The 21,363-nt window shown below is 33.6% G+C and overlaps 1 long non-coding RNA gene across 2 annotated transcripts in view; it reads right to left on the bottom strand.

The window, feature by feature from the left end:
* Nucleotides 1-10,777: 10,777 nt before the first annotated feature.
* Nucleotides 10,778-21,363, bottom strand: part of LOC115607529 — a 47,270-nt gene continuing 36,684 nt past the window's right edge. For both annotated transcript variants that reach the window (XR_003991263.1, XR_003991264.1), the window contains 2 exons: nt 21,025-21,188; nt 10,778-11,265 (listed from right to left, as the gene is read on the bottom strand). This is a non-coding gene — a long non-coding RNA (uncharacterized LOC115607529). The remainder of the gene's footprint in view (nt 11,266-21,024; nt 21,189-21,363) is intronic.

Below are 21,363 nucleotides of genomic sequence, written 5' to 3'. Positions count from 1 at the left end.
GCATTGCTAATTACAGGTCTTTACTTCGGGCCATTTCCACATTCTATGAGAAAATCTAGCAAATAAAGATTCCTCAAGCTTTATCAATCTTCATCTACTTCCGTAAAAGAACTGATGCCATTAGTCTTCAAATCTTTTCTCGTGTGCTTATCTTTAAAGGTTCTAAACTTTGCCAGAAAGTTCAGTTATTAAACTCATCTTGGAAGCACATTAGGTTAATGGCTTGCATTCATATGAAAAGTAACATAAATAAGCAAATCTATTATACTTGGAAACTTTTATTTTTGTATTACACCAAAAAAAGCCAATATAATTTGACTAAAGAAAATATTGAGGCTTCTGCAGTCCTATACTTCTGGATAGTACACATGTACTATCTCATTTTGCTTTTCTCTGAAAACTAATTAAAATAGACACTGTGTTATATTAGATTTCATCATCTTATGCCATTATACACTCCATTATGTTGTATTTCACCATGTATCCATTTTTATTTACCTCTCTTCAGACTACACAAGGTAGACGTACTGTTATTCTCATTTAGCAGAAAGAGTATTATAAGGCTTACATAAGGTCAAAAAGGAAGCTTGTGTCATAATAAATCAACTAATCCCACTCAATTTTCCCAAATCATAAACTGAAGGCCTTTATGTTAAAATGTATTCTGGGCCACCGTCATTTAAAATTCTTTAAATGCTATCACCATCGTGATGTCTTAATTATACCCTTCGGTACAGTCATTCTGGTCTTTCCTCCGTATACCTTCTTCACCTGGCCTTGCATTTAGGATCCTTTCGCAATCCAATAGTACCCTCAGCAGGCAGCAAAAGGTGTTCAAGAACTGTCAAGATCAGAAATGCAAGAATTGATGTACTCTATCCACTACTCTTTGAAAAGCAATGGGCAAAGTGCTGTTTTCTGTAGGGTTTAGTTCTCCATCTAGCACATGCCAAGCCAGAGGATGGCTTGAGGATCTGCTGTACTCTGGCTGATGCTTGATTTTTACCAGTTATTTTTATAGGTAAGTTTACAGACCACCTACGCCTTAGCCTACAAAATTACAAGATAATAGGTGTTATATAGCCTCTTTCTTAAGATGTCATGTAACAAACCACCAAGGAATTTCAGTACTTAGCTAAAAGAAGTTACATATTTTAGAAAGATATCAAAACTAAATAAACGTTATTGACTGATAAATGGAGAACATATTTTGATAAGTTTTTTTGAAGGTTAATTACCTGTGCTGTTAAAAATGTGCTTTTAGTTTCCATTTGACTTTATCTGGCTTCATCATGCATTTTTATGCCTTTACCTGCTACATTACAGAATATTCCACTCTGAGATACTTTATCTTTTAAATTATTCAGGTATTCTTGATTTTTTTTTTTTTTTTTTTTTTTTTTAATGCTGTACTAACTGAAACTCTCCTGGCATTTTTGAAAACAATAAAACCAACCAAAACCAAACCAAAAATCAACTAAACAAAAACAAACCAAACTGGGCAGATCTGCAGAACAGGGCCTTAAAACTGCTGAATATACATAAAAAGCAATGGGCTTTGAAAACTTGCAACACACCTACAAATCAAGTCTATTTAGAAAACTGAGATAGTTCACACTGTAAAATATATTTGAAACATCCAGAAATGCCATAGCCAAAGACACTGCAGGACTCTCAACTAAGAAGCAGTAGCCACAAGACACAGTCTCTATTAATAGAGCCAAAACTCAGGTTCATGAGCCTCACATTAACTGAAAACTGGGAAATTCTTGCATCTAGGTCAGATAGTAAAATAGTGGAAGAATAATCTCTAAACACAGTAATTTTTTTTTGTTTGTTTTGTTTTGTTTTAGTTTTTTTTTTTTTTGTTTCAAGTCCAGCTATACAATGTCTTGAGAGTTTAGTACATTATCTGGAGTCATCACATAGGATCCTTTCAAAAGAAAAAGTCAGACTTTTTCATATATTTCTTCTTTCTGGTCTGGTATCTCCAACATTATATCTACACAACCCAGGGAAGCAGGGTCTTCTATAACTACCTGGTATGGGTGGCCTTTGGCTAGGTCATTTACTGTCCACTGTGTGCAGCCTTCTGTGCTTTAAGTGGGGAAGAAGAACAAAGTGCAGGGAGTTCTAAAACCCATGTTGCAATGGTCTCTAGGGAACCACTGCCAGCTGGCACAGGCTAAAGCAACACAGAGGCCTGAGGCTACGTGGAAAATCACAGAGCTATAACCATCTCCCTGACAGCCCCACAGTGTAAACTAGATACACAGAAGAATCCAGGTCTTTGTGTACATAAGGGACAAGATCAGTGTTTATTTATATCACTTTTCTGAAAGATTTTATCTGTCAATAAATTGAACAAGGTAAAAGCCATACCAAAAGGCGGAAATGATACAATATTCAGGTATTTGACTTAGATGTCTGAGATTACCTGATGCTTGCAAAAAAAAGAAGCTTGGATAGGCTCTAAAATCTCTCTCAGCAGATTTGTATGATTCAGCAAATCTAGTGGATTGAATGATTCCTGTGCAGGCACACATTAGTGATTTACTTTGCCTTGGAGAAAGCAGGAAGCAGAGCTTTTCAAACCTCAACACCAGTTTTTTATCCAGCATTTATTGCATTCACGCAGAGTGTAAATTCACAGCACTTTATAATTAGTACTACTTGGCTTTTAATTAATAACAAGATGAAGATCTGAACTTCCCACAGCATCTTAGAAAACCAATGCATATGATTAGATCTGGAAACTTGCAGAAGCTACTAAGTGCCTTTTCCCACGCATTTAAAGTGGAAGCCAAGATAAAGACCGTAAAGTTGAGCCAAGACAAGAAACATAGACCAGCATTCACTGGATCTGATCATTCAGTTGAAGGGTGAGCTGTTACCATGCCTGTTCCTGAATAACGAGTGCTGCTACGTTTCAATGTGTCTCCTTGTCAGATGCTTACTGCTCCAGTAAAATAACTCATTCTCCTCATCTCTTATACTCAGCCATGTTTATGAGACTATCATCTAAAAATGTATTTGATTCGTCTATACTTTTCCATCATTCTGTTGCTGTAGTAAGACTGAGCACTTACAAGACATGTCAGTTCAGGTTTGCCTGTCTCCTTTTTTAGTTATTGTTGGTTGATCATGAGAAATACAGACCATGTATTAAGACCATTTTTAGCTGTGACTGAGGAGCTTTTAACAGAGCTTTGATGACTATAGAAGGCACATGCAATATTCCTCCTCCTGAGGCAGCTAATTCTGCCAGTCTGCTCAGTTCTGTTAGTGCAATATGATGGCAATTCTTTCCATCTATAGACTGCTGCGTTGTCATCATGACTACCAAAGAGAACATGCTCTCTGTCTCCTATAGCTAGCTACCTTAGGTTACTCTGAGTTTTACAAGTAGCACTGAAGTACAACCAGAATTTAACTTCTAGGAGCAAAATAGTTTGCATATCAAAAAAATACTAATACATTTAAATTATTTTCAGAACAGAAAAAAAAGACTAAAGAATCTTTATAAAAATTGCTGTCACATGTGCTTAGAATGTACGCAAGAATAAATACATACCTGAATAAAATGAGTATTATAAAGATCCAGTGACATTCTTATAAATATCAAAATATCATAATTTGGAATTAAATGTAAGATTTAAATTACTTGTGCTAATGTACATACTAACAAGATTATTGGAATGACCACATCATTGAAGGGTTAATGGCTCCAGTTATGGTAGAAATTTAAATATCATGGGGAGGCACCTTCTGACCCAGCCATCACTGAGAATTATGCAGATTCAAATGGGAGCCACACACAGGCTTAGATTTCCCCCAAGGATTGATGAACAAGTACAAAATAATAGAAAGTGACAGGAAGCAGATGACTGAGGTCTAATTTAATGTCATTCTAAAAGACAATATTCCTTAATTTGGCCTTAGAAAAATTATGGGTTATAAACAAGAGAACAGAAACACGCACTTTTGCATTTTAGTTAGCTAATTTAAAAAGTAATCCTTTGAACAAATGAAGAGTGAAACAATAGTGATTTGGCAATGCAAAACTGCCAAACTTAAGTAGGCATACTTTGTTTGCATTATTTGCAATTTATTGGAAAAGGCTGTAATCTTAAGAGGAAAACTTTATTAAACAAAGTAATGAAATAATCTGAAGGATTTTGTACAAATATTAATTTGAAACTGTTATGATGACAAAGAATTAATAGTTCTTAAATAGTATGATAAAATGCAATAAGGATATGCTCAGGAAAAGTCCGGATTTTACTAAAAAATTAGCTACACATGCACTTTCCTAGAAATAAAAAAAAATAAAAATCTGTGCTGAAAAGGGTTGTCTAAGAACAAAGCTAGCACATTTTACTACTTTTAATTAGTAAGGATCAGAAATGGCCTTCTACATGCCAAAGTTAAGCATAAGCCATACTTCTATCCAAATCTCTGAGATTTCAGGACATGCTGTATATATGAATTTATATCATTTCATGATACAGAAGTTATAAATATCAATATTTGGACAATGTAAAACAATTCCATTTTATACCATATTTGAGACATTTGTATAAAACCAGTACTTTGTATTTTTTTAATTCAGAAATTATGCTATTTATCCCACATAATTTTTTTTTCAGGGCTTTAACATCAATGAATAGAGGTATCCCACATCAGGTACTTGCTCAATAATTGTCTTAAATTCACTACTTATTTTTTCTCAGCTAGTATTTAAACTTAGGAGATTGCTTTTGATAAACAAGCATTCAAAAGATATTTATATAGCACTGAATTAAAAAACCTAAGAGTCAGATATAAGGCTTTGGAAAGGCTTCCTGTAATACATTACAGCACTGTCAAGAAAGATATGAAAATTTTCTCTAAAAATCAGAGGTTCTTTAATTCATTTTTATAAAGGGGCAAATTGCTGCTTTTAAAGCATGCACAAATATCCTAGCTCACAAAGAAGAATCAGACCGCCTAATATGATTAACATAGGAAAAAGAAAAGTGCATTGCAAAAGTATTCCATCTGCAACTTAATCACGTGGTAGAGCTGGAGGCATCTCCACAGTGCTAACAGAACTGCCTCAGGAATCTACAGAGCAGCCAGATGCCAGCCCTGGAAAAATATGGATTATTGCATATCTGCATCCTATGACTGACATTCAAAGAGAAGCTATAAGGCTGGTCCAATATTTAGGGCTGAACAGAAGCCTTACTTGCCTTTATTTTCATTATGCATAGTGTGATTTTTCCTTTGAGGATGAGTTAAACAATGCTGATAAAAAGTGTGCACCCCCTAAAGTTTTCTGAGAAAGAGTTACATATAACTCATCCAGGCAGAAAACATATATTGTAAAATTCAACTATATTATGTTAACTGCAAAACAAATGCGAATTTGCAGTTTTAAAATTGTATGTATGTGCTTTTAAGCTTTCTCTCTTTAAAAGAATACTGCATATATTTTACAAACTAAGCACAGCAATAATCTATTTCTGCAAGATCAACAGAAGCCATTCTTTCCTAAAAATCTGTTTTATATAAATGGTGAATATTCCTTTTAAAAATTAAATAAGGCTGGAATCATCCTTATTTACACCTTTCCCTAATAAATGGCAAGTTTCTGACAAGCAAAAACATAGTTTAGAATCAATGTAAATGCTATTGCCATCAGAAAACAGTCCCTTGATTGTTATATTTCCTGACATCAGGTTCTTTTCCTGCATGTAATGTCCATTGTTCAGTGACATTTGCAGTAATCTTCAAAACTAAATTTTAGTTCACATGACAGAAAAAACATATAGATTTAAAAAACACAGAGAAAAGAAGGGGGAGGGAGAGAAAATATGATACTAAATATAGTAACATCTGTTAGGCAAATGGTCTAACAAATCTGAAAGAGTTAAAATTTCAATATACAGCTTTTACAGAGCTCTTCCACTGAAAAATTTCAGGGCATCTAATTTACTGTATATCATCCAAGCTCTTCACCTGCACGAAGTGTTGACTACAACCCAGGAGGACCAATCTGCCCAAGGGACTGGTGGTAACTAAGCAACAGAATACCTGATGGAGACTTTGATTGTATGACAAAACTTCTCACAAAGAAGTTGCCTAAAAGGGAGCTAGAAGCTTTTTTAAATACCATCTTCCTAACCAGAGAATTAGGCTTGAGAATCTCCCTTGCCATTTGTGGTGGAACTTCACAGTTGGAGTCTGTTTCCGTTGATAGCCAAGACCCAGAAGAATCTCTTTTCAGTTTGAAACAGCTTCCTGTCTTTAATTACGTGCCCGGTTCTGCATACCACATTTATCAGGAAAATAGTACTTATTTGCATTATAAACACTTTTATGTCTAATGTAAACCTGTTTTAGATAAGACTACAACTGCAAAATTAACTTCAATGATGACAGGGAAAATAGAGTCCAGAGAAAATACAGCACTTGATATCTAGTGTAATTTTGACGAAAGAACTTCTAATGTTTGGTACAAAGTGATACCAATACTACAACTACTGCTTTCTGTGTTTTACATAAAGCTGCAGAGACTGTCTATCGGTCTAGGATAACAAAAGATGTGGGCACTAGTTTAATTTCCTTGTTTTGCTCACAAAAGCAGAGAAATGCTCACATAGTCAATATAAGCCTTGTCGGATGTACACACAGAAATTTCTCTGCTATGCAATTTTCTGTTTCTTAGAGGAAAATGGTATTCTCCAACACTCATGTTCAATGCTAATAAGATACACAACATATATTCACTGGGGAGAATGAGTGAATTGAAACATAATACATTACAATACAGAAACAATTTAGCTGGTATGAGCACAATATATAACCAGAAGACTGTCCAAATTAATCAATGCTTTTTATAGTGTTAACAAACTGTCCGTTTATAGACAAATCAGCACCCTATGAAGAAGGAAAACTGTATCTCAATGCTAAAAAAGAGACAAAAATCTGGAGAGGATATTTGCAACTACCAACACCATGAGTACAGAAGCAGTCTATGAAAATAACTGCCCTCTAAACAGTAGTTAACAAGACATACCTTTCAGTTTTTCACTCTTCTGCTGAGCATGACTACTTGCACACTTTATTTCCCATCAATCAGCTGGAATTTCAACAAAACAGAATATTATTCCCTCAATTATAACTTGAGTACCATATGTATAATACATCCATATTTGTCAAGTTGAAATGAACAAAAACCTGCCATAAAGTAAAAGTATTGCAAAAAGTAAAAAGATATTTTTTTGTAAGTAAATTCAGGTGAAAACATAGGTGTGACACAGTTGACAAGGAATCAAGATATAAAGAACGAACAACAACTAAATATAATTTTATTTTGAGTTTTTGAAGGACCTAGAAATGGAAGCCTGACTGTATTGTCACGGAGCCTTGCAAATATTTCCATGCTCATTAATGGATATTTGTTGATATATTGGTGACCTTTCCTAAATATAACTTCATTTATAGTAGTTATTATATTAATAAATCAGTTACGCAGAGTTTCAACAGACAGTCCTGTAATCTTCAGTCTTCCAGAACTCATTAATTAAAAAAAATCATATACTTTAAAACCTGCTCACCTTTTACCAGCTAACGTGACTATTAAGAATTGGAAAATGAGAAAAGAGGGTTTTTTTATTTTCACACTTAGTTTTAATTATCAGATTAATAGATAACAGTGTGGAAGACATTAACTGGAAAGATGAAGTAGGTATTGAAAGAACTACTGAAACCTTACATGACTAGAAAAAAAGGGTGTGATCTGTAAAAATCTGTAAGTAGTTGATATGAATGGAACAAGCCTAAAACAAAAAACCTGATGTAGGTAGCAAACACAGTGGAAGATGATGACTGGAATACAAGTAAAGGCATGAGTTTTTCAGAAAATAAATTTCAGAGAATAAATGTAGTAAAGTAGCACTGAAGTTTTACTTCAGACAATGAAATAGAACATCGACCTACAAGTAAAACTCATGATACTCAATACATTGAGGACAATAAAATAATCTTCATTTTCAAATTTTGAATCAACTGCCATGTGTACTCAAATATGCAATAACAAATATTTTTAATAGATTTTCTTACGGCAGACAGGCCATCAGATGAATAGAGAACAGTAACTATAGGAGGAAAAAAAAAAAATCCATGAAATGAGAAAGCACCCTAAAAGCCCTTGAAACTACTTGAGATAAGATGCATCTCTTTCTTGTTCTAGTAAGAACCACAACAGGTGCAGATAAGGATTACTATCGTGCTTAGAGCAATGAGCATCTCACACAAGACGAAGCAAGGATTTGGTTTAGTCTAGCAAACAGATATTAAGATATTAAAGAGACATAAAAAATTTCAGAATGGAAATGCTAGGAAAGCTAATAATTGGAGCAGTGAACCTCTCAGACAGCTGCCTTATAGCAAAACAGAGTACAAACCTCAATTATTTTTTTGAGGTGAAATTTGATCTAAGTGTAAGTATTGAATGATATGGCTCCTGGTTATAGCACAAGACTGACTGAAATTACGGTCCTCTTCAGTTCTACATTTTTGAAGCCCCAATTCAAACTGGAATTTTAATAAGGACCTCTGGCACATAAGTACTATAGTGATCCCACTTTTTATTTCCTTGCAGTTTTTTGGAAGACAAACTCACATTTCTCAATTATCAAAAAAGACTTTTGCCAGTTATCTCAACTAGAAGCAACACTGATGGCCTGTTGCCTTGTTTTACAGATTTTGTAATTGTATTTTCTGGATCTTGGGAAATATGTGATAAACCATAAAGCATTCGACAGAATTGGTTGTCTAAACAAAACCTGTTTCCAGAAAAGTCTGTGCTATATTCAATCTTGGTGGCAAAAAACTAAGTTACTGCAGGCTTTAACTTTTTTTTTTTTGAATTATCCAAATTCTTTAAGGTTTTACTAAGATAAATGCAATTGATCTCCTTTGATATAAACTAAAAAATTAGTCCTTAGATCAAGTTTTTTACCTTTTAAAGAGTGAATAGTTAAAGCAGGTCTTCAAGAATATCTTTCCTTCTGTATGTCATTAAAGACTGAGAGAAGCAGCTCATGCAATACCTCTTTTTTCTGACCAACCACTTTAACGTATTATAACTTAAACTATAAACATTTAATTCAAGTAAGAAAAATAAGTAAATGTCATACTTTTCAGTGTTATACATACAGACACAACTTAGAAAATTAGCGATGTACATGCTTAACCAAAATGACTACGCTACTAAATTTAAAGCACTTCGTCTTACCAGTAGAATTCCATTGCTGTACTTCACTGACATTTTCAAAGATTCTTCAGTAATTCACAATTGACTGTTACCTTGTCAGCAACTCAGTCTTTTTTTGATAAGCACATTTTGACAAGTTTTAAAAAAAATCGGGTGCTTTCATGCAGCTGGTCAGTACAAGGTTTACTTGACTTTCTCACTAAGCTGAGATGGAGTTAAAAACAGTGGGAACAGAATGAGAAGAAACTTTATCCTTTTCTGCTGCACTTTTAGCAGACAGAATTAATGTAACATTTTGCATTTGCCAGCATATTGACTTATACTGATGATTCTGTAACTAGGTAAAGATAGTTCTTTTGTATCTGGACAACTGTTCCCATACAGTAACATAGATTACAGTATATTTTCACCTGTGATTTTCCATATTAGAACAAATAGCCCAATGATATAAGACAATTACATTTATAATCCAAACTACACATAAAACCAGTCTTCAAAAATGAACTAGCTTCAATCAACTTCTAAAATTTAATTTCCATCTAAGCTTTCCAACTGCACTTCTTAGGTGGATAATCACATGCATTAAAACAGATGTCAAGTAGGTGCTTCCATTGATCTAGTATAGCTGAGTCCATAAAGAATGTACACCCTAAAATGGTTGCCTGAATTGCATATTAATTGTTAAAACAGTCAATACGAATGACCATTTTCATTAGCTTCTCCCCTGTGTTTTTTCCCCAATTCCCCAACCCCAGAAGTATCAATTCAATTTATATATCGAACCTAAATTTTACACAATATAAAGTTTTTACACTTTGAGAAACATTTTTTCCTTCCTCACATATCATTTCTTCCTTCTATCATAGTCTTCTCCATTCTGACGCCAGAGATGCCAGGATCAGTAGTGATAACGGACTGCAAGTAAACTTTAATGGAAGAATGAGGAGGTACCTATTTTGTTAGGACATAGGTGCCCTGGTTAAACTATTGTTATCAGCTCAGTCTGGGAAGCAGGGTAAAACATGGCATGCTTTTAGTCTTACTCAGTACATCCATGTCACTTGCAAAACACCTATATTTTGGGTTACTTGGACAAACAAGCACTGCCAGAATTCTGGTAACTGACAAAATTCACCTTTCCTTCTGGCAGGCATCACCAGGACTCTGCTACTAATGATCCTGTGGAGATGTGACATAGTCATAACATGGACAGTTAACAGTAAACCATTCTGCTCTAGGAAGAGGTGTATATTTGGGTCTCTCCCAATGGGCTCAGCAAGCTGAAGTTCTTTCATTCCTCTTCTGACATGCTTTGATGATCACATCAGGCTGTGCTGAGAAGAAAGTTTGCTTCTGGAGCAGTGAATAGTTGGTAACTTTGAATAAGAGGCCAACTCAGGCTTGCAATCAACATATGCAATTATGGATATATATAATACTCATGCACTTTGAATAACTGATGTCTTTAAGACACCAGGACATAAATTGGGAAAAAAATTACTTACTTAGAAATTATGTGAAATTATTTTTTATTTTATACAAGACACTAGAGTGTGACAACTTGATAGATAGCACAGAATTCAGATGACTTAACTATATGAAACACGAGCTGTGACAGCTCAGGGAAAAAATTCACAATAAGCAATATTGGCAAGTGATTTCTTTGCTATAATGGTAGAAAAAGATTCACAATAATAGTGAGTCATCACTCTAGCACATGCTATAGGCTGCAACACATTCTTGTCTCACATATTTGCCCATCTGTTGTCTGAACTGCAAGATCTCTTCAGAAGTCCAATAAGGTAGAATTCTTATTTTGATTGCTGAAAGAAGAACACATCACAAAATACAGGATTGACAGCCCGTTAGCTGCCATTCAGTAAAGAAAACTTACAGTAACAGTCAGATAATGAACTTCTCAAGCTGCTGAAATAGATAGGAATACGGAAATTTTGAAGAGGGCAGTATGTCTGTGCAGATCATCTGCAGATAAGCTCAAGCTGGAAAAGAAATGCAAGTTGGTGAGTAAACCCGAATGGTGATGGGATACAGATATTTATCACTAGTTCCAGACAAAAGACTGCAGCTCATCGATCAGATCTGAACACAACAGGACTGCAGCACTCTGAGAAGGGATAACAGAACTCTAACGTTCTGGATGCTCTTAAGAAAATGCTTGGTTAAGTCAGGACAGTCTGGCAGTCTAGCACTCAACTATTTTCAGGTGTACGAAGTTAAACAAGGTATTCCTCTATTTCCTAGTGTAAGGGTTAGGACAGAAAATGTTCAGCAAGACAAAGGGAAAGATGGATTTAGCATTGTTTGCTAGAGAAGAAAGTTTAGCAATAATTAATTTTACCGTCCTTGAAACCCGCAAGTCACCATAAATTAAGACAGTTTTGATTTACATCCCTAATTTGCTCAAAATAAGACTGAATTAGCATTATTTTTAAATAGCAATATTTATTTTTTTATTTAAGTAATTAAGATTGAAAATAATAAATGAAACAGATTATTAAAAAAAAGGAATGGAAACAAGTTTAAAAATCTTTGGAAAAATGGACAAATATCAAAGTATACAATAGTAGGCTTTTAATTTCTAATAAAATTATGATATATGGTACAGGAAACTACATATGTGTGATATATATCTAGTGTACACACTATAAACAGGTCTGATCTTTTTGAATCCTTTAGTCATTACAGGAATAAATTAAAAAGGATTTACGGAAATAAAACCATGACATGAAACAAGCATCTTTGAGAAATGCACAACTTTATAATGTTTCATTTTTAAGGCACTCACGTTAAAATTTAAATAGGTAAAGTTTAGGTAATGTGTTTGAAGAACCCACACTCAATATTTCAGGACTCGATTCTTTAGAATAATTGAAAAGACAAACCAGAGTGGTATGTGCAAATCAAATAAAAAAGAGAGAAATAAAGAAAATTAAATCTTCCATTTCGTGGTTTTTGGGTCTTTTTTTTTCTTTTGTTCAGCTTTTAAGCCAGTAAATAATTACCTTTGAGAGGTTCTAACAATTGAAGAATAACACTGATTAATTAGGAAAGAAAGTGAAGAATACTAATCAATTGTAAAGACAGTTTTTCTTCTCCCACCTCAAGCCTTTTCGTCACCCACAAACAATGTGTTTTCTATACTGTTCAGATTCTTTTAAAAAACATTCATATTCTTGCCCATTCACACAAAACTCTCTTGGTGAGCATTGTTTTGGGAGGAGTGGGTGGTACGCAGGGGGCACGGGATGTTGAGAGAACAGCTAGGATGTCAGGTGAAGATGGAATGCTGTGCCCTCTCTAACCAGCTGGAGACTCTGCATGATTGTTTTCTTACAAATAATACCTGTGGGTGTTGAAACAGTTCAGGGAATCTATCAAACATACCCTTTCACTTTGCTGTTGTAACTCTATAAAATTTATTCTCATTTCAAAAGAATCTTGGCAATAATACCTGTAGGTGGTTGAGTAATTTAGAGAAAATCTGTCAAACCCACTTCCACTGACTTTAGCAATACAATTCTGGAATTACTTTTAAAGTTGTAAAATGCAATTATTTGTTTTCAGTATATTCCAAAAGTTCTAAATTGAGCTTTTTTTTTTTTTAATGACTTTTAATAATCTCAGTTGAAGAACTGAAGAACTAACTCAAAGTGTAGATCTAATAATTGTGCAGCATTTCATTTAAGTCAGAATAAGGAAAAAAAGTCAGAGCTGCATTTAGGTAACAGATAGGACACTACTGCAAGTATAGTCTCATCTTCATATGGGGAGGTAATCCACATTTAGCTGTCTCCTTACATAACTCTAAAATGATACATCTAAACCTAATCTGGATTAAATCTTCTCTGTGTAAAACTACATGGATTTACAGAATATTTACAAAAAATATGACTGAAGACCTCTTTCTCCTGCTCAAATGATATCTTTAATACTTTTAAAATTCAGAATAATAGAACAAAATTGAAAACTCATAAATTTATTGTAAGCCTAGTTATACTAGAAGAATCTCTTATTGCCCCCAGACTCAGGCACACATTCAAATTTCTTTAACAACCTACCCTTTGTCAACTGAGCTAATTCAGTGAACATTTATTCACTTTTAGTCCATGGCAAATGTGATGTAATTTGACCTTGCACAATCCCTAACGAAAGAAAAGTAGTCTGAGATGGACTGAAATGATCTCATTGTGCAAAAACACAGATAAAATACAGGAATTTAATAATTTGCCTGACAAATCTTTAGAACCTGGATCCAAATGACAAAAATTATTTTATGATGTGCCATGTGAAGACTTTTGATTCTATGAATTCTAAATGCTCAAAGAAGTCAAATTCATAGTTCTGTGCAGAGATCCATTTCTTTCAAATATGTCCAGGCATCATTTTGTGGTAATCCAATTAAAAGACTGGTAATAAAATGGAAAGTAACAAATTACTTTTCCTTTTCCCTTTCCCTCCCTGTCATCACCACAGAATCCATGTCCCATTTGGATTCACCTGATTATACAGGAGGCACCTCAGCACACCACATCTTCAAAAGGTGAACTTGTTTGCGGCCAGTGAGGCTTAATCAAATATGAGTGGCAAATGCACTGGACAAAGATGTTGGACTCTGCTATAATTAAAACTTCATTAGTCCCAAATGGTTACTTAATTTCTAATTTGAAATTGAATATCATCCCCCATCTGTGCTTTAGATTTTGACTAATATGTAATTTTTTTAGCGTGAACCATATGTCTCCAGCTAACATTCATTTCCAAAGAGGAAAAAGGAAAAAATAATGCAAGTTCATGGTGAAAAACAATCCAGAAAATACATTTTTAAAGTATTCATTTAACTCCTTCCCACAACTTCAGACAGATTTACACCATTTACTCTCACCCATATATTGTCTGTGCAGAAAAGAAAAGAAATCACAATTAAATTATGGTAAAAAAGTACAGGACAGTGTTAGCAAACTACCTCATCAGAACAAGAGCTACCTCATCATAAATATCAAGCATGAATACTACAGCCATCCTAGTTACAATAATGCTCTGATACTCAAAAGAGAAACTGTTGGTAAATTACACACCAAAGTAGAAGGAAAACTAGAAGTAATATCATTCTTGCTGCTTATAAAACGGAAAAGAACTAATCAGTCATCCTTCTAATAAACATGCTATATCTGTGCAACCGGTCACATCAACCTTTATTATACAAACAGGTTTTTAATTACACTGTTGTCAATAATCTCAACTATTTATTCATTTTAACTAAGCAAATCCCTGTCAGATTGCTGAACTCAACAAGCCCATCATACTTCATGACTGCTAGACAGAACTGTTGGTCACACTTCTTTTGAAAATACATTTCAGAATAACTTAGGATTTCCAATAATTTCCCCGGGAAGTAAAACTCTCTGTGGATCTAAAGTAAGTTTTATTTATTTGAAATGCAATATGGCATATGGCTGAAACTCTTTATGTGTCATATCGATCAGGTGCCACCCATTTTAAAAAGAGAAAAAAAAAACCTATTTAACAGATCAAAATAATTTTCTTACAAGATAAATAGCTCAGAGACAATTCCCCTGCAATGTATGTTTATGAAAAATCAGCAGGAGCCATTTATGGTCTCATAATACATAAATCAACTGAAAGAACACTTGGTCAGAATGTGAAACATCACAACATTAAGTCACTGTGACTACAAAGCTTCTGTTATCCCCCTTACAGGTGTCAAATCATTGTAATGTTATAATTTTTGTTAGTAGCTAGTAGCAACTAAATCTATTTAGATTATAATTGTTTCTCAGATGCATTTAAATGTTGGTTCAGAGGGACAGGGGGATCATGTTCTTACACATCACCAAATGAAAAAGAAGAAAAAATACTAAAAACCGTGTTACACTTCCTGACCTAAACAATTTTGTGACAAGGCAACTGAACTATTCCATATAGCTAGACATACATGCCACTAAGGGATGGAAATAAACAGGGCTTTGAAATATCAGTGTTTATTTTTTCACTAGAGCTTTTGCTTTCAGAATAATTACCTATCCATAAACTCTAGATGGCAACATTGCACTTACTGTATTATTAAAACAAAATGTCACACTAAGTCCCTACATATCCTCTTTATCAACATTTTATGTGCCACAGATCTATAGCCTCTTATTATAAGTGTAATGAAGCAGAAGTTATTGAAGCATTTTATTGATTGCTCAGATCACAAGTTTACTGTCATACTGAATTGGCACCTTACTTGCTGAAGCAAACTGCTGACACCTTTTTAAAAAAGTGACAACTACATCTATTTCATGACCAGAAATCCATTTTCATCTCTATCAAGACAAGAATGCAATTTTCACTTCATTTAACTGATGTTAGGCCTGCTCAAGGCATGACACTTAGAAAAAGACACAAGTTTAAGGTTCTTAAAATACTTCTGGTAACTAGAATGCAGCTCAGTTGTGGGAAAAATTTCAACCATCACTCAAATCTTTAAACAATACAACATTCTAAGAATCACTTATCTGAACTATCAAGAGGGCAGTTTTCTATTTCAATTTTTAAATTACTGAAATACTATTTTTACATTCTTTTAATATGAAACTATGCTGAAATGTTGCAGTTTTCATACGGAATCTGGCGCTACACAAAGTTCACTTTAACATGGGATTATTTCTTCAGTGGTCCCTACACAGGTCAAACAGATAAAAAAATCTATTTTCCTGTGACCTATAAAGAAGGAAATAAAGTTACTTAACACCTCTTCACCAGTGTGAGTCAATATCAGGTAAAATTAGAAAAGCAGAAGCTGCAAGGAAGAGGAAACAAATATGCAAGTCTAAAAAAGGGGGAGCTACTGAACAGAGGCTGTGATACTCAAGTTATTTAAAGAATAGACTTTCAAAAATCATAAAAACACAAATACAAGATTGGGCTGACCTGGAAATCAAGTTAAGCATTTTGGTGAATTTTTTCCTTTTCTTCAAATAATATCTAATAACTATTATGCCAACTTCACCACAATATAATCTTATTTTCTGAAAACAGCATTATAAGCAGGGTAAGGATTCTTTGATACAGTTTTCTGATAACTCTATGAGCGAGGATGGATATAAAAATGATAGGAAAAATATATTGATTTAAAAGTACTTGATTTTGTTAGTTTCTGCCAGCCAAATTCCCTGAAATTGATTCTACCTAATAGCTAGTTTATATGTTATTTGTAAGGGGAAAAAAAACCCCAAAGAGTCATTAGGAATCTTACTACACAGTGCAATTACTGAAATCTGTGAAAAACAATTGAATAGTAATGACAGTTTCTTCTAAAGTACAAAAAAGAGAAGTTATGGAGAAAAGCTTTTGTTTGTGTATCGCAGATGTATTCAACTTCCAGTACTTGAGTCAGCAGTTTCAGGGGAACAACACAAGTAAATAAAAGAAATAGTCTTTTTTCTTTGTTCTGGTATTTGCAATATTGCATTTTTTTTTTTTTTAAAAACAAACAAACATAAAAAACCCAACCCAAACAAAAACCAGTAATATTTTTATGCATCTGCACAGCAAAATGAGGAAAAACTTAGGAATTATGATGTTTATGGATGTAGCTTAGAACAGTAACAGCAGCCAAGCTGCTGGATATACAGTTTTGAAATAGTACCTTTAACCTTGTGTCTCCATAGCTGAAATGGCAAATAGTAGAATCAGTCAATAATTTCACTCTCTTTTATTTTCTTGTGGGTATTTTGTATACTAGTTCCATTACTTTAATGTAATGTAGTTTGCTGTGGTTCAAATGATTAATTACTATTACTGCAAGTTCTGCTAGATCAAGCTAATGAACATTCAGAACAATTTCCTGTCACTTCTCATTCCAGCTCAGTCCCCTCATCCACACATATAACACATTTCCAGTTAAAAAATTAAAGCACACAGAAGAGAACCTTTGTGCTGGCTATGTTTGTTAACTATCACATTAAAATTTTGCTAAACCCTTGTAAGTAACAAATGCTCAAAGCCATTTAAATATACCTTAAACAACTTGTGATTCTCAAATACTCGTACATATACATTTTCCATAATAAATCTTTACTGTGGCGATGATGAGATATTCTGTTTACCTGTTCATGTACATTTTATATTATTTAATAAAGGACAGATTAACAGCTTGAATAAAGTCCAATTCTAAATGAAGAAAATGTTTAAAAATCATTAATATCATTTTAAAAGGTATTTGAATCTTCTCTTTTGGCCTCTGTTTAGCTGTGCTAGGCCTGTGAATGACAGCTTCCCTGCTTGAAGCATACAGAAAGCACAGCCTTCCTCATTCACTGTCAGTACTATGGCCTTTTCACACGTTCCCTCCACAGCAGTGTTTGTCCCCAAACACTGGAACCCAGCACAATGGCATTCCTACTTCAACACCCCCACCAACAGCACCACTACATACGAAGAATGCTAATGAGGTGGACATCCCCCATCTCTGAAAGTGTTAACTATATCCCATGCGATCAGATATATTGTTATTTCTATTGTTATGCATTACATTTCACTTAAAAGCAACTTCATTTTGGCATTTTTTTTTTTTTCTGAAAACATTTTTAATAAAAACTATAGTAGCTTGACAAAAAGACTAAAAAATGTCTTATGTGCATTCACCCAACTGCGTACATTATATATATAACTAACTGATTTTTATTTCCAGATATGTTTGGGGATCTCAGAAATTCCCACAGACACCAACATGGCATGTTTAAAATATCAAGGCAAAAGGCTAACATCTTACATATTAATAGCAGAATAATTTTATAATTCTAACAGTAGTGTTGTTTACATTTTAAATTTTTTTTTTTTCTTTTTTTTGTTAGAAAGCTGTATTTTACAGTTCCAGAATTCATGGCATTAAAATGTCCATACATGCTTTGCCAAGATTTTAGTGAAGCTTATAGCTCGTTATACAGATACATAATTGCAATTAAAAAGAGTTCAAGGGAAAAGAATAGAAGGCTTTTGTAGTATAGCATTTATACATACATATTTTCTTCCTTTCTCCTTTATTTAAAGTACAAATCACTTCTCAAAGTCCAAGTACTCTTTCGGTTTTACCTGTTTTACTTCACTTACATTATTCGCAAGGACTACTATTTGAAGAACACTGATTATCCTGTTTAAAAGGATACAAAGACTACAGCAAAGAGATGTTAGCTCCTCACTGTTTTCTTCCACTGAGGCAAGAAGCAACAGAGTGAGTATAAAGACGACACTGTGCAACCAGTGCACAGTGTGGATCAGAAACTATATATTGTTTTAATTCAATATATGCATTTTAAACTGAGTCCAGATGGATTTTAATAGAAATACATGAATTAGCATGTTATTATATAAGTACATGCATTAGCATATTACTAGTTGTTATGTGCTATTTGATTTCAGTGGACAGACTGTAATGTCTTAGCAGAATAATACTGAATCAAAGAATTTCCTTCTTTCTTTTGCTTCCATTCCTTTTTCATTTAAACGAAAAGATAAATACAAATAATTCAAATGTCAAAATAACACTGAGACAAATAGAAGTCAAGAAAATACATTTAATGTTGTCAAGTATTGGCTAGATCTTATAATGGTATGAATTCTGTATGCAATCACCATAGCGTTATGTTGTCAGGCCTTAGCACAACAGGACAAAGTGATAGTATTTTGATTGAATGCCCTGGTGCTTTATTAATGTGCATCCTAATCTTATATCTGTACCATATCACAATGTGCTCTTTACAAAACAAACTTGATTTAGTTACTTAGGAAAAAAGGTCAACAAAAGCAAAATATAGTAGGATTGTAGTAAGAAGTATTGTTACACCTACAGTATAACATAACCTAGTTATTATAATGATTTCATTTATGTGCAGTACTAACACAACTTCAGTTAGAAAATGGTTGGAAACATTAAGAGACACTTTAAGCTACCTTATCTTTGAAGTAATATAATTCAAAATAACAGAAGCTTTCAGCACGTTAACTGCACAAAACATTTAACATCTTTGTGCTGTAAATTTTTCTTTTAAGCACTTAAACCAGTTTCAAATGTTTATTAAAGTACTTTCATCATATATTTTTTGTAGACAATTAACTGTCATAGCTGCTGTACTGACATTTGTCCTTGTAATCTGGACTCTTAAAAGTTAAAAATGTCCAACATAGTTGTACTGAACACACATCTATATGCAAGGCTTTCATTATAAAGAACCATTTGTCTTCAGAAGAGATTTCAAATCTACTAAAATTATTATATTTTTCTTGTTATTTACAATTTCCAACTGAACACTGCTGGATAATCGCCAGAGGACTGACTAACATAAGTTAATTTACTGAAATGTCTTTATATGTCCTTTAGAGAGAAAAGCAAAAAGTACTCCCTAAATGACTTGCACTTGCAGGTTTATTCAGAAACTACCTTGTCTATTTTGTTCTACTAATTACCATTACACTTGCTAAAAACTTGTGTTCATTTTATATTTTTTCTGAAAGAGTAAATATTATATATTAAGGCACTGGGAAATAATAGATGTAATTTCTGTAGCTTTTGTGACTGGCAGCATTGTCTTAAAAGGGAAGAATTATGAATTAAAAAAATGGTAAAGTTCTCACTTTTAATATATCCCTATACTGACTCAGAAACATTCTGAAACAAGCTGTTCTGGTTTTGTTTGCTTGTTTGTCTCTCACACATATACATGCTCTCTGGGTTTTGGTTTTGTTTTTGTTTGATTTCTTCTTGCTGACCACTATTAACTCTAGACAGGAATAGTCTCTTCCAAAGTCAATTCTCATTTCTCTGTATGGATCTGACAGCAGGAGGTGCTGTATAAACAGCGTGACTGACACTTTACTTGCACCTCTCCTCCCCCTTCCTACAAAAACTGGTAGCTTATCTATCTTAACTCTGGGGCCCAGGATCATTTTTAAATCTGAGGTTCCTAGCTGGTTGTTTAATTTCTGTATAATACTTTTCCTGGAAAATCTATACGTCTACTATTTTTATAAAGTCCTCATCTAACCTTTAAAAATATGCACATTCCTACACACATAAATGAACTAAAGTAACTATGCTGTACAAGATCAGCATTTTCTTATTTATATTTGCTAACATGAAAAACCCAATTAATAAAAAATGAATCACCTTATTGCTCACAAACTATCAAACAGTATATTCAGTATCTGTTTTCTACTATTCTTTCAAATTAAAATGCATATCTGGTCTATTTATTTAATGGCACATATGTAGTTATTAAAATATTGAAGTTTTTAATATCATACATTTATTTAATTTTTCATAATGCAGCACCAGTTATACTTAGAAGTGTTTTATTTATTCAAAAAATGTTGCAACTAAATAATTATTAAATTAGTTTTATGGGAAGATCTATGAGACCATTAAAAACTGCATGTGCAGAACAAGCAATGAAAAATGATCGCTTTAGAGAATTTCCACATAAGGAACATCATAGCTAGACACAGTATGCAGCAAGTAAAGATGAGATGTATGACATCCCACATCAAAAGAGAGACACAATTAACTCGTTTATTGTGGGCTTTGCAATTCTAGAAGCATTTCATTTTCCTAACAGGCACTGCAGCTTATGCAATATATGTCACACTTTATGACACAGCGCCAATCATTCGTTTTATGCAATTAATACATTTGAATATGAAAACAAAAAAGGAGACTGTTAAATAGTGGGACAACTCACCTGTTTGCAACAGTTTGCAGACTTTAATTGTTGATGCAGGGCCAATAGAACTCCTTCGATAGAAATCTTTGCTCCTGAGAGGCTGAAACCTTCTCTCTTAAAGATCCAAACAGGTCCACACAAAGGTGTGATGGAATTTTGCAAGCATCTGTCAAGCAGGTGAGCTATGCAAAGGAAAGAAGAAAAAGGAAAAAAAAAAAAAGAAAATGCATTCTTTTGACCCAACTGAAATATACAGCTTCTAACACAGCCTCAGTGTCAGAACTAAATCATAATATCTATTATTTATATCTGACCTGAGTTAAGTCCTGGAAAAGCAACTCCTGCATTTCTAGTGGC

Source organism: Strigops habroptila, chromosome 4 (assembly GCF_004027225.2).
Source record: "Strigops habroptila isolate Jane chromosome 4, bStrHab1.2.pri, whole genome shotgun sequence".
Classification (NCBI taxonomy): Eukaryota; Metazoa; Chordata; class Aves; order Psittaciformes; family Psittacidae; genus Strigops; species Strigops habroptila.
Note: the sequence above shows the minus strand (reverse complement) of the source record. Positions and strands in the feature narration are given on the sequence as shown.